We start from the raw sequence: 13,656 nt of genomic DNA, 5'->3' as shown, positions 1-13,656 counted from the left end.
CCTTTTTCCGTGGATAATTTAACAATTGTATTCGTATTTACAGATGGCATACAAGTTTGTTATTAAGGCACATAAAAGTACATGTTCCAGAAGATATTTCTGCCAAAAACCGCATTTTGATCAAAATTACGTTCAAATGCCTCTCCTGTAAAGTAGTGAGGCGCGACATACGCTTAGTTTCCTGAAACAAGTCACATATAGCGTGTTGACATTTTTTGTGAAGGTTTCAACCAGTTCGCAAGTGTTTTGCTTCTTTCTGTTGAGACATTTTCTTTGGACATATTAAGATCCAACTGTATTGTTGTGTTTTCCGCAATATAATATCCTGCTCTTATTTTCCCTATAAAAAATGGATTGACTTTTGATATTAACCTAATAAAGTCTAGAAACTTTTATGAAGGTTTGGTGTGGTGTGGCTATTCGCATAGCATACTGCAGGCCTATGGTATGAAGGAAGGCAGTGCGCACAGGCGCACCAACGGACTCTGACAGTTGAACTTGAGGTGAGGATGAATGTTTTAGGCCTACCAGAGTTACTCCTATAAACAAACAATACAATCCTTATCTTTATAAAAAATATATTCTGAACGAAAATGACCTAATTAGCCTCCTTCTGTACGCCTATACAGTTCCTTCAGAAAGTATTCACACCCTTTGACTTTTTCCACATTTTGTTGTTACAAAGTGTGATTAAAATACATTTGTCATTTTTTGTCAGCGATCTACAGAAAATACTCTGTCAATGTGGAAGAAAAATTCTATCATAAAAAAGAACGGAAGAAACATAAATAAACACTAATATATCTTGATTAGATAGGAATTCAACCCCCTGAGTCAATACATGTTAGAATCACCTTTGGCAGTGAATACAGTTGTGAGTCTTTCTGGGTAAGTCTCTAGGAACTTTCCACACCTGGATTGTGAAACAATTGCCCATTATTCTTTTCAAAATTCTTCAAGCTCTGTCAAATTGGTTGTTGATCATTGCAAGACAACCATTTGCAGGTCTTTCCATAGATTTTCAAGCAGATTTAAGTCAAAACTGTAACTCGGCCACTCAGGAACAGACACAATCTTCTTGGTAAGCAACTCCAGGGGAGATTTGGCCTTGTGTTTCTAGGTTATTTTCCTGCTGAAAAGTAAAGTTGTTTCCCAGTGTCTGTTGGAAAGCAGACTGAACCAGGTTTTCCTCTAGGATTTTGCATGTACTCAGTTTCTTTTTATCTCCTTGTAACGCCCTGGCCATAGAAAGGGTTTTTGTTCTTTATTTTGGTTAGGCCAGGGTGTTACATTGGGTGGGCGTTCTATGTTCTTTTTTCTAGGTTGGTTTGTTTCGTTGATTTTGGCCGTGTGGCTTCCAATCAGGCACAGCTGTAGTTTGTTGTTGCTGATTGGGAGTCACACATAAGTAGCCTGTTTTTCCTTTGGGTTTTTGTGGGTGATTGTTTCTGTTTAGTGCTTTCTGTTTCGTTGTTAGTACCTGATAGAACTGTCGGCTGTCATTTTGTTTATTTTGTCAAGTGTTCTCTTTTTGTATTAAAATTCATTCAAGATGAACACATCCTCCGCTGCACCTTGGTCTTTCTCTAACGACGGCCGTTACACTCCTCAAAAACTCCCTAGTCCTTGCCGATGTCAAGCACACACATAACATGATGCAGCCACCACCATGCTTGAAAATATGAAGTGGTACTCAGTGGTGTTGTGTTTGCCCCAAACATAAGGCTTTATATTCAGGACTTAAAGTTTGCCACACTTGTTGCAGATTCACTTTAGTGCCTTATTGCCAACAGGATGCATGTTTTGGAATATTTTTATTCTGTACAGGCTTCCTTCTTTTCACTCTGTCAATTAGGTTAGTACTGTGGAGTAGGTACAATGTTGTTGATCCATACTCAATTTTCTCCCATCACAGGCATTCAACGCTGTAACTGTTTAAAGTCACCATTGGCCTCATGGTGAAATCCCTGAGCGATTTTCTTCCTCTTCAGCAACTGAGTTAGGAAGGACGGCTGTATATTTGTAATGACTGGGTGTATTGATAAACCATCCAAAGGGTAATTAATAACTTCTCCATGCTCAAAGGGATATAAAAAATATTGCTTTTTTAAATTTTTACCCTTCTTGGCAAGTCAGTGGAAAACCTCTCTGGTTTTGTGGTTGAATTGGTGTTTAAAATTCACTGCTCAACTGAGGGACCTTATACACTGCTCAAAAAAATAAAGGGAACACTTAAACAACACAATGTAACTCCAAGTCAATCACACTTCTGTGAAATCAAACTGTCCACTTAGGAAGCAACACTGATTGACAATAAATGTCACATGCTGTTGTGCAAATGGAATAGACAACAGGTGGAAATTATAGGCAATTAGCAAGACACCCCCAATAAAGGAGTGGTTCTGCAGGTGGGGACCACAGACCACTTCTCAGTTCCTATGCTTCCTGGCTGATGTTTTGGTCACTTTTGAATGCTGGCGGTGCTTTCACTCTAGTGGTAGCATGAGACGGAGTCTACAACCCACACAAGTGGCTCAGGTAGTGCAGCTCATCCAGGATGGCACATCAATGCGAGCTGTGGCAAGAAGGTTTGCTGTGTCTGTCAGCGTAGTATCCAGAGCATGGAGGCGCTACCAGGAGACAGGCCAGTACATCAGGAGACGTGGAGGAGGCCATAGGAGGGCAACAACCCAGCAGCAGGACCGCTACCTCCGCCTTTGTGCAAGGAGGAGCAAGAGAAGCACTGCCAGAGCCCTGCAAAATGACCTCCAGCAGGTCACAAATGTGCATGTGTCTGCTCAAACGGTCAGAAACAGACTCCATGAGGGTGGTATGAGGGCCCGACGTCCACAGGTGGGGGTTGTGCTTGCAGCCCAACACCATGCAGGACGTTTGGCATTTGCCAGAGAACACCAAGATTGGCAAATTCGCCACTGGCGCCCTGTGCTCTTCACAGATGAAAGCAGGTTCACACTGAGCACGTGACAGACGTGACAGAGTCTGGAGACGCCGTGGAGAACGTTCTGCTGCCTGCAACATCCTCCAGCATGACTGGTTTGGCGGTGGGTCAGTCATGGTGTGGGGTGGCATTTCTTTGGGGGGCCGCACAGCCCTCCATGTGCTCGCCAGAGGTAGCTTGACTGCCATTAGGTACTGAGATGAGATCCTCAGACCCCTTGTGAGACCATATGCTGGTGAGGTTGGCCCTGGGTTCCTCCTAATGCAAGACAATGCTAGACCTCATGTGGCTGGAGTGTGTCAGCAGTTCCTGCAAGAGGAAGGTATTGATGCTATGGACCGCCCGTTCCCCAGACCTGAATCCAATTGAGCACATCTGGGACATCATGTCTCGCTCCATCCACCAACGCCACGTTGCACCACAGACTGTCCAGGAGTTGGCGGATGCTTTAGTCCAGGTCTGGGAGGAGATCCCTCACAGAGACCATCCGCCACCTCATCAGGAGCATGCCCAGGTGTTGTAGGGAGGTCATACAGGCACGTGGAGGCCACACACACTACTGAGCCTCATTTTGACTTGTTTTAAGGACATTACATCAAAGTTGGATCAGCCTTTAGTGTGGTTTTCCACTTTAATTTTGAGTGTGACTCCAAATCCAGACCTCCATGGGTTGATAAATTGGATTTCCATTGATTATTTTTGTGTGATTTTGTTGTCAGCACATTCAACTATGTAAAGAAAAAACTATTCAATAAGATTATTTCATTCATTCAGATCTAGGATGTGTTATTTCAGTGTTCCCTTTATTTTTTTGAGCAGTATATTATTGGTTACTTGTCCGGTGCCAAAAGGTCTTAACAGAAACCCTGGGGTATGACTGTGTGTACAGCGGTTGCTCAATTAAAAGTTTTGCGATTATGCTACGATAGGTAATTTGTGGTTTAATACGGGACCCTGCGTCACCATTTCATTGCTCCAGACCAGCGCAAAGGGAAGTTAAAGCGCTGATTATGCTTTTGGGTCCTACTGTGTCTATGACAATGAATGAGCGCCATAAACCTAAATAGAAATCGATAATTGTGCACGACTTCAGTATTACTTACTAAAACTGCTGTTACACTAAGGTTTTTATTATTGTATTTTGTTAGGATTATTTTGCTCTTACTGTAGTACTGTAGGCCACTCCCGACCGGTCACGTTATACAGTGCCTGTGTGGCGCAACGGTCTGTTGCTACAGATGCTGGTTCAATACCTGTGCCGCCCTCGAATGGGATACCAATAAGATGATGGTAGGTTTTTTGTTTCACTCCCTCTAAAAACAGAAATACATCATTTTAAATAACAAACTGGCTTTATTTACAAATTAGTAACAATGTCTCAACCCATGTACAAGAATGGCCTTTTTCCTCGCTCATTTTACGTGATTTGAAAACAAAATGATCTCCAAAATATTGTTTTTTTTAAACAAAGCAATTATTATTATTATTAATTTAGAATTATATAAAAGCCTGTTGGATATTCTCACAGATATATCACTAACCCTGTTATTAGCAGGACAATATATATTGGTCATATTGTTCATGGCTCCCAAGTGGCACACAATGGGATTGCCTTGCAGTTCTCCAGCTGTATCCACTGAAAGCGCGTGAGGTTCAAGGCACGAGGGGAGGGGGCACGGGATGGGCTGCAGAGCCGTGCACAGAAGACAGACTTAGCCCATGGGGAACGGAGGAGGGAACGGGAGGGGGATTGGACCCCCGCCCCGCCACACTGGCAACACTTTAAGGGGCATTGCACTAATAATGGTGCTGACAAGGGAAACATTCCTGCTGTTCTGTTCTTAGTGCCAGTCTGCACGTTCAAACTAAAACAATGTAACTAATAATGGCATCTTTATGCTTTCTTTAATAAAATAATGATCCAAATATTTTTTCAAAATCCTATGTTTATTTAGTTATGGATCCATAATTAATTACTATGGGAATAAATATCACTGAATTACAGAAATATCCTCCAATCCTCTATATGTAATTATTGGCGGAGAGTCACGTCATATTTTTCAATATACTGTAGGTCTACCGTAGGCGACATGAGTCTCACTAGTGTTGAGTAATGTGCTGTTAAAAGTGGTGTAGATCTTATTGATTTAAAGAGCATATTAATGTTAGAAGCAATAGTCTACAACTATTTTAGCACCGTTTCGCCCTGCTCTGAGACACGCATGGAGACTGGTCTTGATAAATCAATGAGATTTTTACTGAATCTCCGTTTGGGTATTGGTTAGACTAGAATTAGAAAATTAGGGTGTAAAAATGTTATGCTCTTAGTTTAACCTTTATTTAACTAGGCAAGTCAGTTTACAAGGACAGGCTACTCTTTTCTCCTCGTCGGGGAATTGAACCCCGGTCTCCCGCGTGCCTGCATTCTCTAGTACAGCCACTAATGAAGGCTATCAAATGCTTCTCAAAGATGCCCTCTGGTGGTCAAACTAGCACTAACTAGCATTAATGGTACCAGTGGTTCACACTTAAATAACGTGCCATAGAATTATGCTGCACCATGCAAGCTGCGCCGCAGTACTCTGCAACTTTTAATAAAGGACGAACCACTGTATGTGTATGACTGTGTGTGTGCGTGTGTTCCACCTTATAAACCCCATTTTGAGTGCTTCACGATGTCATGTCACAGTAAGGGAGGATTAGACCCAGTTTTAAACAGGCCCAAATCTGTTATGGATTTGGATAAAACATCAGTGCTGAGAATGTGAAAATTCACCTTTCAAAATCCCCCCGGCTTTATTTTAATTAAAGATCTTTGTTTTGAAGCTTTTGTTGGCCAACATGTCCCTGCCATTTGAATCCTCTAGAAAGTAGCCAGCGAGGGAATTTAACACAAGATGTGTTTGAGTTGGACATGCACAGGGCTCTCATATGACTGCTTGGCGCACACACGTTGCATAATCAAAAAGATGTCGGGCCTCTTACGTAAAAAGTAATAGTACTTAAGGCCTCAAATTTATTTCTAAAACTCCAGAGATATCCGTTGATACGCTGAAATTGCCTTATTGAGCCAACACCACAACAGAGAGCGTTTGAGCCTAGATAGTTTGGCGAAAACGCAATGCTGTCACAACAATCAAATGAGACGCCACTGACAGACTAAAAACTGAACCGTTTCAATAATGTTTCTGTAATGCCACTTAATACCAGCGGCTTGGGTTTACAGTTAATTAAAAAGGAGAGAAACTTTTCCAAAGAGAGTACTCGGTACCTGAGTGTGTGTTGTGTCTGCTGTGGTTGCAGTCTAATTTCTTTACACAGAGGGAGAGAGCATGAATTTGCACGTCCCATATAATGTGGCAACAATGAGTCGAAATCCACTTTGCTTATTGTTTGCTGGCACAATCAATTATTTTCTTTCGCGTGCAGGGTCCGATATTAACAATGGCCCACTGGGGCAGTAAAAACATTTGTCGGGGAAGTTGATCAGCGTATTTTTGCATTCCAATTCAACATTTACCTGCTGAGATTTAGAAAAGTAAACCTTCAATAATTAACATTCTACCAATACGCTGGCTACTGTTGATGTCCAATTTGTAAGGCGCTCTGGATAAGAGCGTCTGCTAAATGACGTAAATGTAAATGTTGATCATCTGCAAAAGAAAACTACAACTACTAGCATTCCTCTTGGCTAGCCTACTGTAGCCATGTCAATATCTCTTATGGAACGTTTATCTTAAAGGGACAGCATCCTATTTTTTACTTCAGGAAAAAAAGGAATGCAATTACTACAATGCAATTCTATAGAATATGTGGCCTGTTTCAGGAAAGTAGGCGTATGTCACAAGTCACGACTTCACAGGAGAGCCATTTGAGTGTTATTTTTGTTTTAAGAAAGAAAAGCCTTCTGGAACATGTGAACTTTAATGTGCTTTAATAACAAACTTTTATGCCATCTGTAAATACGAATAAAACATTTAAATTACGAGCCTTGTTGGCTAAGCCACAGAAAAAGTCAGCAACCTTCCCACTAGCCATGATAATGAGATAATGAGTGGGCTGGAAATGCCAAGAGAGAGATTTTGGATTGGTCTGCCAGAAGGCTTCTGTCTATTTGAGCTGGTCAGTCTGTGTTGGTAATCCTGTTGAAAGCAACTTTTTTTAAATGTATTGTGTAGTGGAGCTGCATAAGTGTTGCTCTCCACTTTCTGGAGGATCAAATTTTGAAATCAGTGGAATTGGAGTATGACAGCTAAAGAGATGGATAAAAAAACACCTGTCTCCGGATTACATCTTCAAACTAAGGGCAACCGTGGCATGGCAGCAGTAACAGGGAGATCCATTATGCATGATGATGTATATGGGCAAGATAGTCCAGCTACCTACATTTTCAAATATTACACGTTTCTAATTTTGACAGAAAGTAGTTTCATTTCAAGCTAAAGTGTACTGTTAACTAGGTAGCTAACATTAGCTGTCTGGCTCCCTAGCTAACGTTATCTGTATGACATTATTCGTATCCCAGAGCCGTTTGCTTTGCTAGTTATAGCCTAATGTTAGCTACCTAACATTGAACCTGGATGGTTAGCTCCCAGCAGATCCATGCAGGGTAGTAACAACATGATTTGGCACTATGTTCATTGATGTTTAACTAGCTAATGTTAGCTGGCTGGCTCATTAGCTATTGTTACGTGACTTGTATGATCATACACGTTGTTTACTTAGCTAGATTCATTGTTTACCTAGCTACATGTCTTAAGCTAAAGTGTACAACACCCGTTGAATATGGCCGGTGTCAGCAAACGTCTGCAAAAAAACGTAATGAAATTGTTGCCAGCAGAGCTGGTTAGGCTGTTTTCATGTTATCTAGAGGTAAACAAATCATCGGCCAGAGCGTCAAGTGTGCGCTCTGAACGCGCCGAGAGCGAAACGAGATGGGTGGGGCTAAAGCTTAACCTCTCTGGGGCGGGACACACTATTCAACAGCCAGTGAAATAGCAGGGCGCCAAATTCAAAACAACAAAAATCTCATAATTCAAATTTCTCAAACATACAACGATTATATCCCATTTTAAAGATACACTTCTCTTTAATCCAACCACCTTGTCGATTTCAAAAAGGCTTTACGGCAAAAGCATAACATTAGATTATGTTAGGAAAGCGCCGAGACAAGAAAAACCACACAGCCATTTTCCAAGCAAGGAGAGGCGTCACAAAAACCAGAAATACAGCTAAAATGAATCACTAACCTTTGACGATCTTCATCAGATGACACTCCCAGGACTCAATGTTACACAATACATTTATGTTTTGTTCGATAAAGTTCATATTTATATCCAAAAACCCCATTTTACATTGGCGCATGATGTTCAGAAAATGTTTTGCCTCCAAAACTCCGGTGAATGAGCACATCAATTGACAGAAATACTCATCATAAACGTTGATAAAATTTACAACAGTTATTGAAAGAATTATAGATATAATTCTCCTTAATGCAACCGCTGTGTCAGATTTCAAAATAGCTTTACGGCGAAAGCACATTGTTCAATATTCTGAGTACAGAGTTCACCCATCAAAGCAAGCTATACAGTTACCCGCCAAGTTCTGGAGTCAACAAAACTCTGAAATAGTATTATAAATCTTCACTTGCTGATATAAAAATTCCGTTAACACTTACCTTTGCTGATCTTCATCGGAATGCACGCCCAGGACTCCCACTTCCACAAGAAATGTTAGTTTTGTTCGATAAACTCCATATTTATGTCCAAATACCTCCATTTTGTTTGCGCGTTCAGATCACTATTCCAAAGGCACAATGCGCGAGCGCAAAACCCTAGACGAAAAGTCAAAAAGTTCCATTACCGTTCGTAGAAACATGTCAAACGATGTTTACAATCAAGCCTTAGGGTCTTTTTATCATAAATATTCGATAATATTCCAACCGGACAATAGCATATTCATTACAGAGGAAAAAGAAGGAACGGCGCGCCTGTGTGAATGCGCAGTAAACAACTCATTGGCCTCAGGCAGTCCACTTGTTGAGTCAGCTCTTATTCTCTCCCCAGTAACAGTAGAAGCATGAAACAAGGTTCTAAAGACTGTTGACGTCTAGTGGAAGCCTTAGGAAGTGCAAAATGAACCCTAAGTTACTGTATATTGTATAGGCAATCACGTGAAAAACTACAAACCTCAAATTTCCACACTTCCTGGTTGGATTTTTCTCAGGTTTTTGCCTGCCATATGAGTTCTGTTATACTCACAGACATCATTCAAACAGTTTTAGAAACTTCAGAGTGTGCTCTATCCACATCTACTAATAATATGCATATCCTACCTTCTGAGCCTGAGTAGCAGGCAGTTTAGTACGGGCACGCCTTTCATCTGGACGTCAAAATACTGCCCCCTACCCTAGAGAAGTTTTAAGAGGGTGGGAATGATGCTGAATGGGTGTAGACAAAGAGCAGCTCTTCACTAGGTACCAAAACATTCAAAGGCCATTTTCTCAAAAGTAAGTTTACAAGTTTATCAACTTTCAAAGCAGAATTTTATTCCCATTGTTCGTCAAAAATGCAGTGTATGATATACCATTTCTTTACCTTTATACAGTCTTTACCTTTATACAATGTAAAAAACACAATTTAAAATGTTGCTACATAAGATGAAGTACTTTCAGGCGTTTGGAACTTGTTCCCAAGGATGAACCAGACTTGTGTAGGTCTACAATTTTTTTCTGAGGTCTTGGCTGATTTCCTTTGATTTTCCCATGATGTCAAGCAAAGAGGCACTGAGTTTGAAGGTAGACCTTGAAATACATCCACAGGTACACCTCCAATTGACTCAAATGATGTCAGTTAGACTATCAGAATCTTCTAAAATCATGACATTTTCTGGAATTTTCCAAGCTGTTTAAAGGTACAGTCAACTTAGTGTATGTAAACTTCTGACCCACTGGAATTGTGATACAGTGAATTATAAGTGAAATAACCTGTCTGTAAACAATTGTTGGAAAAATGACTTGTGTCATGCACAAAGTAGATGTCCTAACTGACTTACCAAAACTATAGTTTGTTAACAAGAAATTTGTGTAGTGGTTGAAAAATGAGTTTTAATGACTCCAACCTAAATGTATGTAAATTTCCCGACTTCAACAGTAGCTGAGAAAATGCCTCTTAAAAGGAAGCTTGAAGCCTGTGGAAGTCATCAGACTCTTACAGGATTCTTTAAAAGGGCCAGTGCAGTCAAACTAACCTTTTTCCTTTGTATTATATAATTCTATAACAGCTGATGAAACTAACACTGTAAAGGTTGTCAATAGAGATAAATAAAGCATAAAAAGAGCAGACTGACACAATTCTCTATTCTACATGACAGGAAGTACTATCTGTACTACACAATATACTTCTATTGGATTCTGAACTATCTGTGATGTTATATCATCCCGAACAGGCCCCTGCTAAAGTGTTAGCACAATGACTGGAAGTCCATGTGTAACGCTAGTTAGCATTGATTCACAAAACTACCTCTAACTTCCTTCATACTAGACATAAAAATTGTATCCAGGAGTTCATCGGACAAAACTGACATCACTCTAGATTCTACCAACCTCAGCAAAAGTGAAGATGGTTCAATATTTTATACTGGAAAGGGACGTTTATTTTTCTTTCCCAAGGCCTTGGTCAAAAGTAGTGCACTATAAATGGAATAGAGTGCCATTTGGGACGTAACCTGCCTGCAGTAGAACCCTGAGTCAAATGTTCATTTCCATCTCTTATAAACAATGCTGAGCTCTGCGCAATGGTTTTAATGTGATTGGTTGGGGTAACCTAACCCAATATGTGCTGTCACGCTGTCATTTGGTTGAGTTTGTGTTGTGAAGCACAGCATTTTCCACTCCAGCTGCACCATCCTCTCCACAGGCACACATGGTAAAGTCACTAGTTCAGGGAAGCAGGAAGAAGCCTCTCTGGCCTGGTCTGAAGGTAGATCCTTTGGAAGTGGATAGCCATAAAGCAGTACGGAGGAAACTCACCTAAATCCATTGGAAGGCTAAGTGGAGCCATCACTGTATTACTTACACTTATATATTTCCCTCAAATCTGTAGACTCTCGCACTCTTACCTCGAAATGAAGCAGAGGACTATCGGGCAAGTATTCGTTGATGAACTTCTCCAGGGCTTTGGGTTGGCTTAGCTGGACGGGTGTGGCGGGGTTAGAGGTTGCAGAGGCCAGGACACCACCCCCCCACCTGCTGTCTCTTCTGCTTCTTCTTCAGCCGGTGCTCCTTCCTCAGGTCCTTGGCCTTCCGACACAGTGGCCTGCCAGGGTCCGCTCGTACCCCTGGAGGAGAGAGAGATGGAGAGGGGAGGGAGAAGAGGGAGATGGAGATGGGGAGAAAAATAGGAAAAGGCAGGGAGAGGTGAGAAGAGGGGAATGATGAGAGGGAGAGAGGAATAAATAATTTGTTAGAAATTGTAATGGTATGGATGGGAGTACAAGTTTCCTGTCTAAGGGTGCAAGAACTTGAAGTTAGAACACATCTTCATCCATTTTCACTCCAAAGACAACCTTGGGGTATGACATTTCCAAAATGGTTCCAGGTGAAAGAAATGTGAAAATAGTCTCGAAAGATGAAATGAGAGCACTTATTAAAAATAAATCAAATCCTGCTTTATGGAACAGGAGAATAAGTTTCCCTTTCATGCAAGACTAATGCATGAGGTTTATTAACACGGTAGTGTGGGAGTGAAAGAGAGGTGTAACTTTTAACCGTTGTTGCCATTGATTATGAGTCCCACATTTGACCCCTCATGGAAAGTTGGGTTGCCTTGTTTGCTTTAGCGTAGCTTCCACACCCCCCCCCTCCTCTGTAAACTGGTCATCTCTATAAAACCCTCTTAGGCCTCACTCCCCCTATCTGAGGTATCTACTGCAGCCCTCATCCTCCACATACAACACCCATTCTGCCAGTCACATTCTGTTAAAGGTCCCCAAAGCACACACATCCCTGGGTCGCTCCTCTTTTCAGTTCGCTGCAGCTAGTGACTGGAACGAGCTGAAAAAAACACTCAATCTGGACAGTTTTATCTCAATCTCTTCATTCAAAGACTCAAATCAGGTAAACTCTTACTAACAGTTGTGGCTGCTTTGCGTGTTGTATTGTTGTCTCTACCTTCTTGCCCTTGGTGCTGTTTGTGCCCAATAATGCTTGTACCATGTTCTGTGCTGCTACCATGTTATGTTGCTACTATGTTGTTGTCATGTTGTGTTGCTACCATCCAGTGTTGTTGTGTTGCTACCATGCTATGTTGGTGTCTTAGGTCTCTCTTCGTGTAGTGTTGTCTCTCTTGTCGTGATGTGTGTTTTGTCCTACACTACCGTTCAAAAGTTTGGGGTCACTTAGAAATGTCCTTGTTTTCCATGAAAACATACATGAAATGATTTGCAAAATGAATAGAAAATATAGTCAAGACGTTGACAAGGTTATAAATAATGATTTTTGATTGAAATAATAATTGTGTCCTTCAAACTTTGCTTTCGCCAAAGAATCCTCCATTTGCAGCAATTACAGCCTTGCAGGCATTTGGCATTCTAGTTGTCAATTTGTTGAGGTAATCTGAAGAGATTTCCTGAAGCACCTCCAACAAGTTGGATTGGCTTGATGGGCACTTCTTACGTGCCATATGGTCAAACTGCTCCCACAACAGCTCAATAGGATTGAGATCCGGTGACTGTGCTGGCCACTCCATTATAGACAGAATACCAGCTGACTGCTTCTTCCCTAAATAGCTATTGCATAGTTTGGAGCTATGCTTTGGGTCATTGTCCTGTTGTAGGAGGAAATTGGCTCCAATTAAGCGCCGTCCACAGGGTATGGCATGGCGTTGCAAAATGGAGTGATAGCCTTCCTTCTTCAAGATTCCTTTTACCCTGACCAAATATCCCACTTTGCCACAACCAAAGCACCCCCAGACCATCATATTGCTTCCACCACTCTTGACAGATGGCATCAAGCACTCCTCCAGCATCTTTTCATTTTTTCTGCATCTCACGAATGTTCTTCTTTGTGATCCGAACACCCAAACTTAGATTCGTCTGCCCGTAACACTTATTTTTTTTTTTTACAATCTTCCTCTGTCCAGTGTCTGTGTTATTTTGCACATCTGAATCTTTTCTTTTTATTGGCCAGTCTGAGACATGGCTTTTTCTTTGCAGCTCTGCCTAGAAGGCCAGCATCCCGGAGTCGCCTCTTCACTGTTGATGTTGAGACTGGTATTTTGCGGGTACTATTTAATGAAGTTGCCAGTTGAGGACTTGTGATGCGACTGTTTCTAGACACTCTAATGTACCTTTCCTCTTGCTCAGTTGTGCACCGGTGTCTCCCGTTCTTTCTATTCTGGTTAGAGCCAGTTTGCGCTGTTCTGTGAAGGGAGTAGTACACAGCGTTGTACGAGATCTTCAGTTAATTGGCAATTTCTCAAATGGAATAGCCTTCATTTCTCAGAACAATAATAGATTGATGAGTTTCAGAAGAAAGGGCTTTGTTTCTGGCCATTTTGAGTCTGTAATCAAACCCACAAATGCTGATGCTCAACTAGTCTAAAGAAGGCCAGTTTTATTGCTTCTTTAATCAGAACATCAGTTTTCAGCTGTGCTAACATCATTGCAAAAGGGTTTTCTAATGACCAATTAGTCTTTTG

General features: G+C 41.3%; 1 pseudogene; it reads right to left on the bottom strand.

Annotated features, from left to right (window-relative positions):
* LOC115163466 (arginyl-tRNA--protein transferase 1-like) overlaps positions 1-12,639 on the bottom strand; it is a 174,578-nt pseudogene extending 161,939 nt beyond the window's left edge.
* Positions 12,640-13,656: the final 1,017 nt, after the last annotated feature.

The sequence above is a fragment of the Salmo trutta genome, chromosome 2 (genome assembly GCF_901001165.1).
Source record: "Salmo trutta chromosome 2, fSalTru1.1, whole genome shotgun sequence".
Taxonomy (NCBI): Eukaryota; Metazoa; Chordata; class Actinopteri; order Salmoniformes; family Salmonidae; genus Salmo; species Salmo trutta.
Note: the sequence above shows the minus strand (reverse complement) of the source record. Positions and strands in the feature narration are given on the sequence as shown.